Source organism: Medicago sativa, chromosome 4 (assembly GCF_051527215.1).
Source record: "Medicago sativa cultivar Bolivia chromosome 4, Bolivia_mono, whole genome shotgun sequence".
Classification (NCBI taxonomy): Eukaryota; Viridiplantae; Streptophyta; class Magnoliopsida; order Fabales; family Fabaceae; genus Medicago; species Medicago sativa.
In genome coordinates this window covers 30124936-30144642 of record NC_140752.1, presented here as the reverse complement: position 1 = coordinate 30144642, position 19707 = coordinate 30124936, and the positions used below count along the sequence as shown (strand labels likewise).

Sequence of the window (19707 nt, the reverse complement as noted above, 5' to 3'; positions counted from 1 at the left end):
ATTAATTGAACCATTCTTCTTATCTACAAGTTAATTCTTTCAATTTTGCTCTGATATTTTTTTGTTGTTACGCGCTAAAATGAATTTAATTAACCTGGATAGAACTTAGGGGGAGCTTACAAACCTCACCTTAAAGACTATCAGACTCAGGGGGAGTTTGAGCTTACAAACCTCAGAACCCCAAGTGTCATACCCCAATTTTTGACCTAAGATACCACTAACACGCGTCGTTTAACCGCGATCAATCTTCGATTTTTCAGTGAAAATTCGGCAGAGAGGTATTTTAAAATACCTCATTTTTTAGTTCTGAGTCGGACCCTCTCTTTTTTAGTCATTATTTCCATCTTTTATTTTGTTTAATTAATTTTGATTTTTATTTTTGTTAGTCATTTTTATTTTAATTAGTCATTCATTTCTTTTAATTAATTAATTACTTTTTTTTCCTTTAAGGTAAGTCCAAAAAACAATGTTCGTATAGTAATCTTGTATTTTCATTTCTTTGTTATTTGTATTGTTATATATATATTTTTTTTATTATTAGTTGATAAGAATAAAAAACTGTCACGCAAGCAATTCCAGTCCCAACACAGTCTGTCAAGTGTTCATCAATCCTAATCCTAATCCTAATCCAGTACGCGTTTGCTAGCTTCCTCCCCAATTCAAGCAGTGTCATCCACATTTTTCCTCTGCTTTTTAACAAATCCTAACCCTAATCCTTGACCCTATAAATAACATTTTCAGAACATGAGAAAGGGGACCGATTTCCATCACAAAAAACCTGCATCGTATAACACAGTTTCATCGCGCAAAATTCTCACAGAACCAAAACATTACACAGAATACAACAACAATAACATTCACCCATGACCTGCAAAAACCAGCAACAAGCATAACTCATGCATCAACACAAATCGGACATCAACAAAAAAATCCAAATCCACAACCAAAACTCATAAACCTGCGATCACAAACCCATTTCAAACCAACATTCATCATTGATCCAACAACATATTCACGATACATAAACCAGCACCAACATCACACGAACCCGCATCGATTTCAATCGACCAATACCCCATCACAACAATCAATCGGAATCACACCCAAACTCAACAAACCGCACCAATCATTCTCAACACCGTACCAATCGAAGTCAGACACAACAGCCTTTCAACCGAACCTGAGTACAAGGACGCAAGGCACCAGAGGGCAAACGAACTCGACGGACCAGTCACAGACATCAACCGGAGCCGTACACGAAGCCGCAAACAATCTCACGGACGTCAACACGAAGTCGCAGCAATACAAAGCCATCACAATCATCAAATCGGGATCAAAATAAAAGGTGGTTCCTTGTTATTTTACTAGATCTATGTTTTAATATACATTTGTTGTTTGCTTGCATCTGTGAGAAAAGTGAGAAGAAACAGGTAGAAAAAATTAAAAAGTAGAAAGAATAGGACTTGGGAGAAGAAAGAAAATCGTGAAAAAAAATAAAAAAAGAATGAAGGAAAGAACAGAGAGAGATGGGAGCGGTTGAGAGAAACAACAAAGAAAGAGAGAGTTTTCACGTGAGGAAAAGGATAGAGAGAGGAAGAATGGAAGAAATGAGAGGAAAAGAGGCTTGGAAGCCATTTATAAGGCCGGTCGAATCACGTACACGAGGGTGCATGGTCTTACCATGCACCCACGCAGCCATAGCCTTGCATCATAGATCAGATGGTCACTGAACCATTCTCTTCTGATCAAATCAGATCCACATGATCCCAATCAAATGTCCCTGATTGAACCCTTTAGTCCAGTGCGCCCTTGTCTGTTTTTAAGCCCATTTAACTGCTTTCGTTATTACTGCACCCCTGTATATTGCTGTTGACACCCCTTTTCCCTGCATTTTATTCATTCTCATTACTCTTGCATACATAATTTACATCGCATATTATTTATTTCTTTTACATTCCATTTTTTTTATTAAGCTAGGCACGTTGTATTATTTTGCACTTTCTTTTTATTTTGGCATTTAATTTCATCGCATAGACTTAGAATGTATATTAGGCTATTGTAAAAATCATTCATCATTTTTAGTCTAGGATTATCTTCATGCATATTTACATTGTCATTTTTTGTCGTTTATTTTTATTGCACACCTTAGAATGTAAATATAGGCTTAATGTAAATATGCATGTTTATTTCCTCTGCAGACCCTAGAATGTATAATAGGCTTTTTTCTGTAATAGCTTAGGCGCATGTGTGCGTGAGTGGGTGTATGTTTACTTTTGTGCTTGGTAGTTTAGGTAAAAGGTCCTTGTGGTGGTCCAACGCCACCATAAGGTCCCTACACTTTTATTCCTTTATGCTCCGTTAGTCTAATTTCATTCTAGTTATTTGAAAACAACAAAAACATGCAAATAGTTCAAAATCACAAAAATATTTTTAAAATAAACCTTGATCTTAAATCAAGTGACGTCTTTTTTTCATTTTATTTTCTTAATCAAATATCAATCAACTTAACTTTATTTTGAGTCCATTTTCTTTAATATAAAAAATACAAACAAATTCATTTCGCCACTTGGCTTTTCATTTTAAAACCTTTTTCAAAACTAATAAAAAACACACAACCAATCAAACGTCAATTTCTACTCCGAACTATGAGGCTTTGATCCCTCACGGGTACGTAGGCAGAGGACACTCGTCCTTCCAAATCAATAAAATGTAGATAAACTAGGTCTCCTTTCTTTTATCATTTCAAACTCCTTTTTTTTTTTCCTTCAAAATAAGCAAGTTATAGCACATTATTTAGATAAAACCAAGAGGTTCCTGTAGAGTACTACGGACGTAAAGGGTGCTAACACCTTCCCTTTATGTAACTAACCCCCGAACCCTAAATCTTTCAAAAAATGGGGTGTTTGAACTTTTTTCCCCTTTTCTTTAAAAATTAAAATGTTCAGTCGTGAAAATAAAAGAGTGAGTCAAAAGCTAATCAAATAGCCTTGATCTCCGAAAAATGACGCGACACCAAGGTCAACTTGTTAATTAGATTAACAACAATTGATCAATTTTAAATACTATTGTTTGTCATCATCAAAAAGGGGGAGATTGTTGGAACAAAATGTGTTTAACAATGAACCTTAAAGAGTTTTGATGATAACAAGGTATTAAAAATTGTAAATTGGACTAGCTAATATTTGTTCAAGTGTACAGGACCATAATTAAAAAGTTACATCATTTATTGGTTCTGAATGAGCAAATAAAGAGCAAAGGAAACAACAAAATTTGAAGCTTGGACGCTCCTGAAGGCAACGTGCTACTGAAGAGAAAAAGCGCTCCTGAAGAAAGAATAGTGCTCCTGAAGATTAGTGCTACTGAAGACATGAGGTCCAGAAGCCACATCATCAGAAGCTGCATCATCAGAAGCTGCATTATCAGAAGCTGCCTCATCAGAAGCTATTTCACCAGAAGCTGAAGATCAACTGGATTTGCAAAGATTCAAGGATTGAAGAATCATCACTGCAAAAGCTGTCTATTGGATTCGAAAACACAACAAAAGATTAGTGGAATTTTGCAACGGTCATTTCAAAGGTGTTTGAAGGCATGTGCTTGCAATTTTGGATGAAAGCGTTGACATTGTACTTTGTACGAACTGTCCAACCACCTTCTCCACTACTCTGTTTTGTGTCAACGCTACAAGACAAGAAAACAACTCCAGAATACGGTTTCGCCTGCATATATGTTCCTTTGGATAAGGAATGGATTTCAAATTGGTTCTTCATAGGACAACAACCAAATCAGGCAAAAGATCAAAGGTGAAAGATCAAGCTTTAACAACGACTCTTTGATGTGCTGGCAATTTCACAACGTCTCTTTCACACCTCTATATAAAGGAGTGAAGACTTAGAGATTTGGTAATGCTGAACAACAGACTCTCAACATTTTTACAAGTGCCAAACCTCTGCTGAAATTGTTCTGCATTCACTTAGAATTTCTGTGTATCAAATTCATATCTTAGAAATTCTTAAGTCATTGAGTCTGTATCTGATTTGTATTGTGAGCACCTCTGATTGTATATCAAGTGTTCAACCTTAAACAATTTTCTGTGTAATTTTGTTTAGTTAGAAGTCTCTTGCAGTTGTGCTTGAGCAGGAAGTCTCTTGATTGTGTTCTTGAGCATAGGAAGTCTCTTGCTTGTGTGCTTGAGCAAAGGAAGTATCTTGCTTGTGTGCTTGAGCAATTGTAATCAGATATTACTCTTAGTGAAATCTCCTTGGAAGTGCAAGGGGGACTGGACTACTTCCGGTTTGTGGAAGGAACCAGTATAATTGCTTTGTGTCGTTCTTCTTCTCTCTCTCTCTGTTTTATTCCGCTGCATTTAGATTCTGATTATCACTTCAGAAGCTGTCTCACTTAGCTTCTGACCAGTGTGTTCAGTTTTTAGGAGAAACGAAGAATTTTCAAAACACAATTCAACCCCCCCTTCTTGTGTTTTTCTCACCTTCAGCAATGAGCCATGCAAATAAATTGTAACACGTCTTTCATATAATTTGAGTCTTTCATGTGCTACTGAACTTAATCAAGTATGAAAAAGTTCTTTAATTCAGTTAAGGTGAATATGTCTTTAAAGAATAACCGTCTCTTAAAAATAAATGGTAGACATTTACCAATTCACTTCAGGTGAACATATCAAACTCTATAACTAAGCTTCTGGTCATGGCCTCCAATTCTTTTTTCGAATCATGTTTGGACAAATACCTGCAAAACAAATTAAAATAACACAAAACAAACAAAATAAAAGCAATAAAACTCGTGGGTTGCCTCCCATGAAGCGCTCGTTTAAAGTCATTAGCTTGACAATCAAAAGGTTTCTCTACCCTATACCCAATCTTTCACAAAGGGACAATGATATTAAACTGACACACTCTCCCAAATCACACATGACTTTCTCAATGGTTTCAGATCCTATGACACAAGGTATGGAAAAACTCTCTGGATCCTTAAGTTTAGGTGGCAATTTGTTTGGAAGTATTTCAATAAAATTTCTAAATTGCTCATTTAACTTGGATTTAGCAAACCCTTGTGTTAATGGAATTTTAGGCTCATAAGGTGGTGAAACAAGTGGCTTTTGATTCTCTCCTATGGCTTTCACTTTGAGGCTCATCACTCCCTATCTCTCTCTCACTGTTCTTAACTTTCACAATGGAGTCATCTAATTGTTTACATAAGAGTAATTGCACTTATATGACCTTTGGGGTTGGTTGCAGTTTGACCTGGAAAGATTCTGGTGGTTTGAGAGGAAGCAGCCATTTGTTGGGCCACTTGAGAGATTTGGGTTTCAAGCATCTTATTGTGAGTTGCTATGGAGTCTACCTTAGATGTGAGTTTGGCAAGAGAGTCATTCAAAAATCCAGTTTGAGTCTTGAGCTCTTGGAGATGCTTGGATTGATTTATAACATAATTTTTCATTGAAAGTTCCAAGCTGGATTTTTGAGGGACTTCTTGGTTGATTTGGTCTCATCCCTTGGCCTCAAGGCATGAGAGAAAATAAGATGAGGTTGGTCAAGTTTTAATTATAAGAAACCCAAGTCTAATATGGATATTAAATTGATTAAACATTTGATTAAGAAAATAAAAGGAAAAACACTTGGGTTAAAATCCAAGGTTTATTAAGAAAATATTTTTGAAGTTTGGTATATTTGATCCTTTTGATAAAAGGATTTTTCTAAGCTAGCGGTAAAAACTAACGTAACGGCGTAACGAAAAAAAATAAACGTAAAGCAGTAAATAAAGTGGGATAGTGTCGGTGCATGTGTCGGTGCGTGTGTTATTACATCATTACATAGCCTCCTATATACATTCTAAGCAAAATAAATAAATAAAAAAAATAAGATGCATGCATTACTCCTTCAAAAAAAAAAAAAAAAGATGCATGCATTACATAAATCCCCTATTATACACACACTAAACAAATGATGATGATAAAGTAAATAACAAGAAATAAATATGAATGCAAAAATTCTAAGCACAAATTAAATAAATTAGAGACAAAATAAACCACAATCAATAATAAACAAGCAAGTTTAAAGCAATAATAAAAAAAAGTGATGACAATAAATAGACAAATAACAAATATTAAAAGCTAAAAAGTAAAAAAAAAAATGAGAAAGTAAAATTATATAAAAAAATAAATAAAAAACAGTAGTGTAAATAAGTAAAAGAAGTAGTGAAAAGCAATAAAAGAAAATAGGCTCAGCACTGGATAAATCTGGACCATCTGATAAATCAGAGGGTCCAAATTTAATCACAGTGGTCTCATCACAGCCACTGGATCAAAGATCCAAAGGTTTTTTAAAAAAAAAAATAGATAAAATAAACACTAAAACAAGGAAAAAATGACAGTAAAGCAGGGACCGTCAGATCTATGATCTGACGGTTTAAAATAAATGCACATGGTGGACTACCAAAAGAAAAGCGCGCGCAATCACAAAACAGATGCATCGTTGGCCGTTAGATCTCAGATCTAATAGCCTAGCCATGATGGTGTATGGAGCATCAAACACACGCGCAACACAAGAACAAACAAAAAAAAAGATAGTATAAAAAGGATTTAACACCGAAAAAGGGACATAACATTCTTTCTTTCTCTCTCTAACTCCTCAAAAACTCTCTTCCTTCTCTCTAGAAAATCTGGAAACAGAAGATGATCTTCATCTTCTCCGACATACTTCATCACTCCGGCGCAGTGGTCGACCACCCTAGGGGTGGTGGCGCCGCTGCCGGAGTAAAAAAATTTGCTCTGATTCAATTTTTTTTTACAGTTTCACACATCCATTTTCTTTCTAAAGTCGAATCCACTCTTAAAATTTTGAAAACAAGCTCAGCTTGCTCTAGATCTAACTTTGAAGAATCGAAAATTTCGAGAAAAAACAAACGAATTAAAGCAAAAGGACGGCGTTTACCTTTGTTTTAATCGGAGGACGGTAGAAATACGATGGAAAACTTCTAGATCCGAGCTGCTTATGAGTTGTTCCTCCTTCCTTTTTCCGATCTGGACACCGGAGAACCAAACTTCAACTGTATGATTTGGTTGCGTGTTCGTTTGTGTTTATGGAAGAAACGAAACGAGATTCTGTTATTGTTGATCGATCGAGTCCGATTTGGTGTAAATTTGAGTCTGGATGATGTTAATTTTAGCTTGCTGGAAATTTTGTGTTCGTGATGTTCTTGTGTGTTCATCATATTTTTGTGAAATTTTTTGTCGTTTTGATCTGAAAAGTAAAGAGAGAGAAATGGGAAATCTGTTTGTGATGTGATAGGGACTAATCTGACTGTTTTATAAATAGTGCTAGGATTTAGGGTTTCTCTGATACTTGACAAAGACTAAAAGGCCCTTGCAGCTGAGACTTGGACAAAGGGACACTAATGAGCAGTAAGTGAATGACATGTGGACTTGGACAACTAAACACATTGGACTCTAAGGTATTGTTTGGAACAAAGGAAGAAAGCCTATGAAGGAAAGAAAGTTTTTAGAATTGTGTGCTTCCATTGTTTGGTTTGATCATGAACAGCTAAGGATAGAAAGCTTTTTTGTGGGTCCCACAATAAAAACAATCCTCTCTCAATCCTCTCCAAATTGGAAAGAAAGATTGCAAAAAGCATATTTTTGTCGAAAAGACACAAATCCCAAAACCCTTTTTTATTGGAAAAAAAACTCAAAACCTTTTCTATAGTATATTAATTGAGATTATAATATAACTTACATACTTTTTTTTTTAGGGAATATAACTTACATACCCGTATCGTCTTTCAAACAAATATATTGTACGTACAGGAAAAATTATATGCAAAATAATTAATATATATATACATAAGTTATAATAGAATAATTTTTGTATTAGATTGATATCATATAATATATATCATTTTTATATAAGGGTATTAATGTCATTTAATAAATATGACTCATTCTTTCTTTTCACTTTCTATTTACTTTCACTCATACCAAACAACCATCAAAATCCTCTCACTTTCTTCTCACTTTCCTTTTACTTTCTTTACTCTCACTATCTTTCCTTTCACTTTCTTTTCTCATCCAAACATACCCTAAAGATTCATCATAATAAAAATAAAAAAAGTAAAGAAATATTAATAAAAATAATAAAAAACGAAAATTAATTAAAAAGACTTAAAAACTAAAGTAAAATAAAAGTAAACATTAAAAAGAACAAACAATAATAGATAAAAATAAAATATTTAAAATTGTCCCTTTCGGTAAATGATGTATTTTAAAATACCTCTCTGCCGAATTTTCGTCTGAGACGACTAAAACTTGCGGTGTTTTTAAAACGTGAACAAAAACTTTTAAATTTTAAGCATACGAACAAAGAAAGGTTTTAACTAAAAAAAGGTTTATTTATTAAAAAATACGGATAAAAAGACTTTAATTATTTAAAAGTACGAGTAAAAATTTTAAATGCCTAAAAATACGAATAAAGTGATTTTAACTATATAAAACACGAACAAAACTTTACTTGCTTTAAAATACAAGATAAAAGGTTCTAAACGATTAAACAACTACTAACAAAGACTTTAACTGATTAAAGCGAATAAAAGAGAATTTGAACTGTTTTAAAATACGGATAAAAGGTTTTTTAACTGTTCCAAATTTGGGGTATGACACTTGGTATTAAGTAATGATAGACAATTAGACATCCTTTGTGTTGACTTAATGTTTGAACTAATGTATCAAGAATGAATGTTTTAACTCAACCTTATTATAACACAACTTTTGTGGATGTGTGGCTTAATTTATAGTTTATTATTATTACAATAATGAAATTATGTTGTCTGTAACCTATGATCTACGGCAGGCTACATTTTTTGGTTGTTGTAGTTTTACTTTAGAGCAACGATTTGTGACTGTGGCCACCTATGGCAACAATTATAAACCCTGGCCTCAGATGCCATGTAAAAGCGTCCCATAATCCAATGAGTTAGATGACGTATTCAAATAGTGTGCCCAAAGAGCGTGAAAAATCGTCCCCATAGACATTAGGCAACGCTCACATATGAGACACTTGGTAAACGTCCCTTATTCGATTAGGGAACGTTTTTCACAGTTTTGGCAACGCTTTTTAACTGTTGCAAATAAGGATAAATGCTGTAGTGACACATGTTTGCAGCAATAGGAACCTCTTCAAAGGCGGAAAGATGTTCAACCTCATTATGCATATTGGTCTTGCGTCAATAAGCACGAGCTTCCTATCATTATTTTCATTGTTCATCGTTTGCTCTTGGGCAACAATTGGAATACTTTCGGAATCCTGCTCATTATTATTTTCATTTTTGGATGTTTCATCCTGAACAACAAATAGAATATCTTCTAAATTCCGATCCTTATTATTTTGCTGTTCAGTTTCAACATCAATTCTTGAGGAAGATAAAAAATTCGGATCCATATTTGAGCTTGAGTCTTACGCTGTGTTTAATTGTGTTAACAATATGCCAAGCATTTGGATAACCTTAGAATACCTGGCTACAAGTTACATGTCTCGACTGAGTAAACCTTATGTTTATCTTCTGAATTGGAAAATTGAAATTCAAAAAATCCACTACTCAAGGAAATAAGTTTCCATCGCCCTATACCATACCATAATATACTAGGCTTCGAATGCAATTCACTAGCAGTTAGAGGAGCATTTCCCTTGTTAAGAATAAGATGCAACCCAAAAAAAAAAAAATTACAGTTATTTTTTATTTTACGGCCTGAATGAGGTTTAAGTGCCTTATGATTTAGTATTTAATTCAAATTGGGCTAAATCAATTGTTACCCATCTCCCTTTCACCTTCCCAACCTAAGCACAGTGTCGCGTCATTTTTCGGAGATCAAGGCTATTTGATTAGCTTTTGACTCATTTTTGATTTCACGACTGAACATTTTATTTTTTAAGAAAAGGGGAAAAAAAAGTTCAAACTACCCCATTTTGAAAAGATTTTGGGTTCGGGGGTTAGTTACATAAAGGGAAGGTGTTAGCACCCTTTATGTCCGTAGTACTCTACGGGAACCTCTTCGTTTCATTTAATTGATGTGCTATAACTTGCTTGCTTTGAAGAAAAAAAAAAGGAGTTTGAAATGATAAAAGAAAGGAGACCTAGTTTATCTACATTTTATTGATTTGGAAGGACAAGTCCCTTGCCTACGTAACCGTGAGTGATCAAAATCACGTAGTTCGTGGTAAAAACTGACGTCTGATTGGTTGTGTGTTTTTTATTAGTTTTGAAAAAGGTTTTAAAATGAAAAGCCAAAGTGGCAAAAATGGAATTGGTTTGTATTTTTTAATATTGAAAAATGGACTCAAAATAAGTTAAGTTGATTGACATTTGATTAAGAAAATAAAAATAAAAGGACGTCACTTGATTTAAGATCAAGGTTTGTTTAAAAAATATTTTTGTGTTGTTTTTGTTGTTTTTCGAATGATTGGACCTAAGAAATTAAACTAACGGAGCGGAAAGAATAAAAGCGTAGGGACCTTGTGGTGGCGTTGGACCACCACAAGGACCTTTTACCTAAACTACCAAGCACAAAATAAAACATACACCGACTCACGCACACATGCACCTAAGCTATTACAAAAAAAACATATTAATACATTCTAGGATCTGCAGTAAAAAAAAATTACATTAAAGCCTATTTTTACATTCTAAATTGTGTGCAAAAGATAAATATGCATGATAATTAACCTAATCTAATAATACATGAACAATTTTACATTAGTCCTAAGAACATTCTAATGCTTCAATAATGTATATGGTAATAAAATAAATAAATATGCTAAAAATTAAATAAAGGACAAAACGAAACAAAAAAAGAGGTCAAAATGCATGAGGTGATGTTACACCTAAATAAACTAAAAGAAAGAAATAGATACTAAGAAGTATTAAACACTAAATAGATTAAATAATAAATAAAAAAATGCATAATCTTTCCATTTCCAGAGCAAAACAAACGAGGAAAAAATAAATAAAAAAAAAAAATTAACATACGTGATTCAAACCAAGTGAAATAGCATATAAACAAAACAAATGAAATCTATCCTAATTCATCAGCAATACAAATTCATAAGACAAAAAAACAGATTAATGTTGTAGCTCTCAATTGTAACATAATATTTGTTCATGATTTGAATCAGAACAGCATACCGCAACAAAAGCAAAATATCACAGAGCCAAACAAACACGATAAGCAAAAAGAATAGCAATAAATTAGTAAAAAATGAAAATTGTTTGAAAGATCAGGATTTGGAAAAGGCTGTAGAAACATGGACAAACGTAACATCATCACATCACGTTTCTTTTGTTTCAAACCAAACAAAGAAATAAATAAAATTATGAAACAAAAACATGGACCGTAAACAAATATCGAAAGAAAAAAAAAAATAAACATGAAAAAACAAAATGAAAAAAAATCATCAGAGACTTAAATTAATAGGAATCATGGAATAATTCCATCATATTGTTTCAGTCTTTCTCATCACATGATTGATTCAATAATACAAACTTTCACCGAAGAAAACAAACAGTTAAGATTAAAAGAAAGAACAATTGCAAAAGATAAATTAACCATAACAAAAAGGATTCAATGAAAATTAGAAGTGAGAGGCTGAGAGATCTTTGAACCTTTGATTGAAAGGAAAAAAAATGGAGATGAGAAGGGGAAAAGAAAGCTGCCGCTGCTCCCAAAAGTCTCTCCCCCCTTTGCAGGTTTATGTGTATGGTTTTATAGTACCAGTGTTAGGGTTTTAGGGTTTGTTAAAAGAGGAGACAAAAATGGTGGTTTGGATTGGAATAGAAGGATACGTGTGACAGATTGCATTGTTGGATTTGGGACTGTTTTTTGGAATAAAAATAAATAAAAGGATAAATATATATATTTTTTGGATTGGGACATTTTTTGGACTTATCATCTAAATATATAAAATAAAAATAAAAATAAATAAACAGATAAATACTAAAATTAAAATAAATGAGTAAAATAAAAATATAGGTAATGAATAATAATAAAATGAAAAAAATAAAGGATGGAAATGAATTAAAATTAAAAATAAAAAAAGAATAATGAAAATAATAAAATGTGAGAAGAGGGCCCGACTCGGAACCAAACATGAGGTAATTTAAAATACCCCTCTGCCAAATTTTTTCGCTGAGAAGTCAAAGACTGGTCAGGGTCAAAGGACACGTGTCGGTGTATGAATGTAGGATCCTTTGGTCAAAAATTGGGGTATGACAGATGCCCCTATTTAAGTTTCTTCGTCTCGAGATTTGAAAATGAAATCTTTGATTTGACGGGTCGAAGAGACTTAAATATAAAGTACACCAATTTTGGACCTAAGATGCTATGAATGTTTGTGATGCAAGTATGAATGCAGGACGACGAACATGACTTGACTGAGACGAGAAACAACAACGGGATACCCAAATTCGTTGAAGAAAAGGGATCCGAGTCGGCTAGAGGGAATGTAGTTTCACTGGGGAAAATGATCGTCTACTATCGTATTGATTGAGAGCGATAACTTTAATGAAGACGAAACTTTTTAGTGACAACTCTTGACCAGACGGGATGACACCGGAGGAAATAAAATGTGATTTCAAGTTGTTCATTGGTCGGGACTAACCATTTGAAACATGACAAAATGTAAACTCAAGCGGTCCGTTGTTTAGGACTAGCAGCTTGAAACAAGATAAAAAGTATACTTAAGCGGTCCGTTGTTTAGGACTGGCAGCTTGGAATAAGATAAAAAGTAGACTTAAGCGGTCCGTTGTTTAGGACTGGCAGCTTGGAACAATATAAAAAGTAGACTCAAGCGGTCCGTTGTTTAAGACTCGCAGCTCAAAATAAGATAAAAAGTAGACTCAAGCGGTCCGTTGTTTAGGACTGGCAGCTCGAAATAAGATAAAAGGTAAAGTCAAGCGGTCCGTTGTTTGGGACTGGCAGCTCGAAACAAGATAAAAGGTAAAGTCAAGTGGTCCGTTGTTTGGGACTGGCAGCTTGAAACAAGACAAAAATGTAAATTCAAGCGGTCCGTTGTTTAGGACTGACAGCTTGAAACAAGACAAAAAGGAAACTCAAGCGGTCCATTGTTTAGGACTAGCAGCTTGAAACATGATTTAAGGTAAAGTCAAGCGGTCCGTTGTTTGAGACTGGCAGCTTGAAACGAGACAAAAAGGAAACTCAAGCGGTCCGTTGTTTAGGACTAGCAGATTGAAACAAGACTAAAAAGATAAACTCAAGCGGTCCGTTGTTTAGGACTGGCAGCTTGAAACAAGACTAGAAAGATAAACTCAAGCGGTCCGTTGTTTAGGACTGGCAACTTGAAACATGATTTAAGGTAAAGTCAAGCGGTCCGTTGTTTGAGACTAGCAGCTTGAAATAAGACAAAAAGGAGACTCAAGCGGTCCGTTGTTTAGGACTAGCAGCTTGAAACAAGACTAGAAAGATAAACTCAAGCGGTACGTTGTTTAGGACTGGCGGCTTGAAACAAGACTATAAAGATAAACTCAAGCGGTCCGTTGTTTAGGACTGGCGGCTTGAAACAAGACTATAAGGTAAACTCAAGCGGTCCGTTGTTTAGGACTGACGGCTTGAAACAAGGTAAACGTTTGCGAGAATCCACTCGAATTTCGATAAATATTTGCGAGAATCCACTCGGCTTGGTAAACATTTGCGAGATTCCACCCGGCTTTTGATAAACATTTGCGAGATTCCACTCAGCTTGGTAAACATTTGCGAGAATCCACTCGGCTTTTGATACAAGTTGGCCAGAATCCACTGGGCTTCATAAGAGTTTCGCGAGAATCCACTCGGCTTTTGATAACAGATTGCGAGAATCCACTCGGCTTTTGATAACAGGTTTGCGAGAATCCACCCGACTTTTCATAAGAATTTTGCGAGAATCCACGCGGCTTTTGGAAGGTTATGCCGGAATCCACTGGGCTTTGTAAGAGTTTGCGAGAATCCACTTGGCTTTTGCAAGGTTGTGCCGGAATCCACCGGGCTTTGTAAGAGTTCGCCGGAATCCACCGGGCTTATAATGAGTGACATCTATGGACCAGACAAACTGGGGATGACACTTTTGATGATAAGAAGGTAAATGAAAGATGTTCATGTCTGCTTTTTTGCAATGATAAGTAAAGACCGTACTGAAGAGACACGACCGAAACAAGATTTTATGACTAATGCAATCATGTGTGAATGATGTCGTGTATATGTTGTGTATGCATGAATGTATGAATGTATGAATGCGTGAATGTATGAATGTAATTTGTATGATTTGTATGAACTGTATATGACCGGTGACTCGATGGAACGAGACAAGATAGGTAAGATGGGAGGCGGACTGACACCGCAGTACAAACACTCAGTAAACTTCATTGAAGATGATATTATTGTGAAACAAAATCGAGCCGTTGACAGTGTAAAACCCGGCACAAGGTAGCAACTGATGCCTCTTGAGGAGAAAGCCCATTGTTTAACTAAAAGCCTAGAAGAAGTCGCCATTTGTGAACCGACGCATAGTGTACTTCCGTCGGCATGCTTCAGCAGTCATTTTTTTCTCTTTTTTTTTTTTTGAAAATCCCTAACTTTTTCCTGGACCACCCTTTCGGGTTTTCAGTCCAATGGGAGTATATTCTTTTTTTTGTGCCCCTAATTTTTTCCTGGACCGCCCTTTCGGGTTTTCAGTCCACCAGGACGCTCTCTATTGCCTAAGCCGCCCTTTCGGGTTTTCAACTTAGCGAGCTTTTATTTTTTGTATTTTTGGACCGTGATAGCATCTTGCGCAAAGCAGAGGTCCTCTCCATATTGCTTAGCCATGTTTCTCTTCTGGAATGTAACCGTTATTGAGGCGGATGTTGATGTACGCTTCAACTACTCACGAGTTCAAAGAGAGTGTGTTTGCTGTTCACACTTTTCAAAAGATTTAAAAAAAGTTTTGTATTTTGAAAATTTTTGCTTCAAGTATTGCCATAAAAAAAATAGAAGAAATTTTGCAAACAGAATAAATGAGAGTTCCAAAGAAATGGGCACATGCTCAAATTTGATGAATTGAGTGGTGACCTGCCAATGGCATGGCTCCATGGATCTTTGAAAATTTTGGAAAATGGTAAATATATGGGAAAGGTACATTGAACACAATAACCGTTATTCTCCCTAACAACTTTGGATACCCCTGTTCCGAGTCTTTGATCTGCCGACGTTTCGAATTGGAGGTCTTTTGATAACTGGATACCCCAAGTGGATTGTGCCTGACTGGTGCAGTTACTTTGTCATGATCCTTAACTTTTGCATAGATCGCCCATTTCGGATTTCAACCTATCAGGATAATATTTTTTATTTTTCATGTCTCTAATTTTTGCCTGGACCGCCCTTTCTGGTTTTCAGTCCACCGAGACGCTCATTTCTGCCTAAGCCGCCTTTTGAGGTTTGCGACTTATCGAGCTTTTTATTTTTTTGACAGAGTATTTCTTGACTGCACCAGCATTCATAGGACGTGCGAGTTTGTCACCACCCATAGTTGCGAAAGTCATTGCACATGGGCCTTCATAGTTAGGCGTCCACTTGCCCCTGGAGTCTGGTTGGAAAAATTGTACCTTTTTAGGCATGAAGTCTCCTTCTTGAAATTTGCGGGGACTAACCTTTTTGTTAGAAGCTTGTTTCAAACCTCTTTTGATATATCTGTACAAGGTCGTCATGCGTTTAAATTCGATCAAGCTTGGACTTTAGCAGAACTCCTATTGACGGAACTTCGACCTCCACGGAAAGCATGACCTCCATGTTGCATATTGGGGAAGGAGGGGGGTTGCCCCTGTTGAAGTGTGCGCTGAAGCATGATACGCAAGTAAGGTAACGATAACATCTCATGCTAGTCTTTGTAAGTGAATGCCATCTTCTGGACAATCTTCTTGATTTTTGATAGCTTCGATGACTGAGATGCCCCAGTATGTGAGAGATTTCATCGGGAGTCTCTTCATTATCTTCTTTAGCTTTGGACACAGGGAACTCAAAGTTGGAAGAGGGTACATGGTTAATGTGTTCAACGGGTTTATTAATGCATGATTTGATTATTGATTTTGACAAAGTAAGTATGATTATGTAGATATTTGAGAATGATTATTTTTTTGGTTTTTTGTATTACCATTTTTTCCAGAAAAAGCACAAAAAACAAAGTCGAGATCAAAACGACCTTTTTATTAATGACGGAAAATACATGAAGCAAAAAGCCCTACACAAGTTCACTTTCGTCTCTGGCGGGACGAAAGGATTTTTTTGAAAAGCAGTAAACAATAAACATATCATTTAAACAAATCGAGCAGCGGAAGAAAACATCAACATCGACTTAATTGCAGCTAATCCCTCTTTGTGTTGCAACATTAGATACCATGATCTAGTAGTAGGTTGGCTTGCACATTTGGAGTCAAGACTTAGAAAGTCAGGCGGTTGGTCCGGATCAAATTCTGGACTTCTTTCTTCAGTGCATTACAATGTTCAATATCATGGCCAGGTGCCCCTTGATGGAAGTTACAGGAAAGGTCAGGTTTATACCATGCTGGCAATCTTGCTGGCATCGGAGGAGGACCCTTGGTCTGGACTAGATTCTTTTCGAGCAACTATGGAAGCAAAACCGCATATTTCATGGGAATTGGGGCAAAATGTTCCCTTGAGGCATGTTGTCGAGGCTGCTGTTGCTGATAAGATTGCTGAGGATATTGTGGCTGAGGATGTTCTTTCACCATACTAACCTCCTGCTCTTTCTTTTTCGAACTAATAGCGGGAACACTTTCTTTGACCAATCGTCCTTCTCGGACTCCTTCTTCCAGCTGTACACCCATAGCAACCATCTCAGCAAAGTTCTTGGGCGTACTTCCGACCATATTCACATAATAGAACTGATTGAGAGTTTTTAAGAAAAGTTTGGTCATCTCCTTCCCTTCCACACGTGGGCTGACTTGGGCAGCGACATTTCTCCACCGTTGAGCATATTCTTTGAATGTTTCTTTGTCTCCCTGAGTCATAGCCTGAAGATCGCTTTGGTCTGGGGCCATATCCACATTGTAACTGTATTGTTCCACAAAAGCATCACACAGATTATGGAAAGTTCGGATCTTTATTTTGTCAAGATTCATGTACCATTTTGAGGCAGGACTAGCCAAACTCTCTTGAAAGAAATAGATGAGGACTTTGTCGTCCTTGGCATATGCTAACATCCTTCTTACATACATTGCCAGATGCTCCTCAGGGAAGGAGTTCCCTTTATACTTGTTGAAATCTGGGATCTTGAATTTATGGGGTATTTGGACGTCCGGCACCAAACAGAGATCGTAAGAAGTCTTCCCAAACACTTTCTTCCCATGGAGGGCTCTCACATCTCGCTGAATTTCATCATATTTTTGCTGTAAGTCATTCACTCTATCATAGGCTTCCATATCCCTTGAATGGTAGGCGGGTTCTTCATCTTGTGGAATGGTATGCATCACAGGTGCTGAATAGGTCATAGCGGCTGGAGGAGCTCTTACAAGATGTGGAGGAACATAAGCTTCATTTGACGAGTAGGCATCGGAACTTCGAAAGCGATAGGGCGGAACATTTCATTGAGACAAACAGGCACTCCCCAAGGACGACCTTCTGGCATAGAATTTGAAGCTTCACAAACAATAGGATGGAGTATTTCGCCAGCAGTAAGAGGCGGGAACCAAGGCACGGAACGTTGCGGTGTAGAGTACTTTGGAGTGTCAGCACAAAAGTCCATTCAGGGCCAGTAGAAACAGTTTCGGCTTGACTCCTGATAGGAGGAGGAGGTGGTAAATTCTGTGCAGCCGTCAATGTTTTCATCAATTCAGTCATTTCGTCCATCTTGGTTTGCATGGGTTATAATAGAAGACACCTTTTGTGAAGGTGTCTTTTATCAAGTTACTCTATGAGCATTTGCGAAAAGACACCAACTTACTTTTATGAAGGTGTCTTTTAACAAAGTTATAACTAAAAAGTGAAAATCACACCTTAAGGTGTGACTTGATAAAAGACACCACCAAAGGGTGGCTTGTAACATAACCCTATATATATATATATATATATATATATATATATATATATATATATGAGGGTGTATCAAGTGAGAGGAGGTTTTAATGTGAGAGATGAGAGGGTTAAATCACAACCCTCAGATCAATCTTTATTGTGGTATGTAATTTTTATAGCTGTAGTGGAATTTCAGCCTTCTTGTCTTCTAACGCGTCCTCTCTGTTCTCTCAGACTTTTCTGATTCCTCCAATTCCAAACCCAGTAACTCACCATCCATCAACACCTTGAATCCTTCACATGCTCCCAAAACCTCAAATCTTTCCAGTTCGTTTTGTTGAAGTGTTAACAACAACTTCGACTCACGCACCGCTGCAACGACGCCGTATTTGTAGAATCGATTTTCGGCCGGATAATCACCGTATCGGTTTTAGGCAATGAATGATTGTGTTCTTTGTCTTTGTTTGTGTACATATATAACATATATTTCCATGAGTGGCAGCCATTGATGAATGGTTTCGGAGTTTCTAGGTCTAATTTCACGAATCTGTTTTTGGAGTTTCTTTTGATTAAAATATGATAATACATGGACCGTCATCACATTCCTAAGGGCGTGGGAGCCCTCCAAAGAAGGCTCTAAGCCCTCCGGAAAGGCCCGGGCGCCCTCTGGAAGGGCCTGGGCGCCCTCCAGAAGGGTTCCTGAGCCCTGGCGCGCCCCCTAAAGGGCGCCGCCTCATTAAACTTCTAGAAGCCTCTAGAAACCGCCCAAAAGCCCTAAAGTACGCAAATACCCCTGTTGCTTGGGAACCAAGCAACCAAAACCCAAGCCCATAGCAGGCTATAAATACCACTCTTGAGAGCATTCTCAAGGCATCGAATCATCAGTCTAAACCCTAGAATCCTAGTAATCCTTACCGTACTTTTCTGCAAGTACAGTTGGCGCCGTCTGTGGGAAGAGGTAAAACTAACCTTGACCACATCCCCGGATCGCAAATCGTGATTCAGAAACCCCAAAACGAGACCTCTAAATCGTAAAACTCCTTTGCGATTTAGAAACCCTAACCCCTTTCGACCAACCTAAATCGCACCTCACGTACGATTTAGAGAAAGCCTCTCATCATGGCAACAGCCGAAGAGTTAGAATCCATGCGAACTCAACTCGCTCAGCTGAAGGATCACAACGATGCCCTTCAGGCCTCGATGGAGACCATGCAACAAAAGCAGCTGGAGGAAAGAGAAGAATCGCACCAAGGCGAACTAGATGACCCTGAACCACAACCATTATCCGCTGAAATTTGGGACGCACCGGTTCCAGAGGGCTTCAAGCCGCCTCACCTATCCACCTTCGACGGTAAGAACGACCCCATGGAGCACGTCACGGCTTTCAATACACGCATGGCGGTTGTCGGGGCTCCCGATTCTCTGAAGTGCAAATTGCTAGCAGGTACTTTCACTGATGCCGCCCTACGCTGGTACATGAATCTCCCACGGTTCTCCATCCTCAGCTACCAGGACATGACCAGAAAACTCACACAACAGTTCTCCGCCAGTCGACATCGCAAGGTCCCGGCAACTAGCCTTTTCAATGTACGACAAGGGCATAGTGAATCACTCAGAGACTACCTGGCCAGGTTCAACGATACAACCAT

At 36.9% G+C, this 19707-nt stretch overlaps 1 long non-coding RNA gene and 1 other non-coding gene across 2 annotated transcripts; one reads left to right on the top strand and one right to left on the bottom strand.

Moving 5' to 3' along the window:
* Positions 1-752: 752 nt before the first annotated feature.
* Positions 753-4140, top strand: LOC146927665 (uncharacterized). The gene is made up of 2 exons (XR_015005800.1): positions 753-1345; positions 3199-4140. It is a non-coding gene; the product is annotated as an uncharacterized LOC146927665 (long non-coding RNA).
* Positions 4141-11451: 7311 nt separating this feature from the next.
* On the bottom strand, positions 11452-11528 carry LOC146927664 (small nucleolar RNA Z199). Its single transcript, XR_015009247.1, has one exon. It is a non-coding gene; the product is annotated as a small nucleolar RNA Z199 (small nucleolar RNA).
* Positions 11529-19707: the final 8179 nt, after the last annotated feature.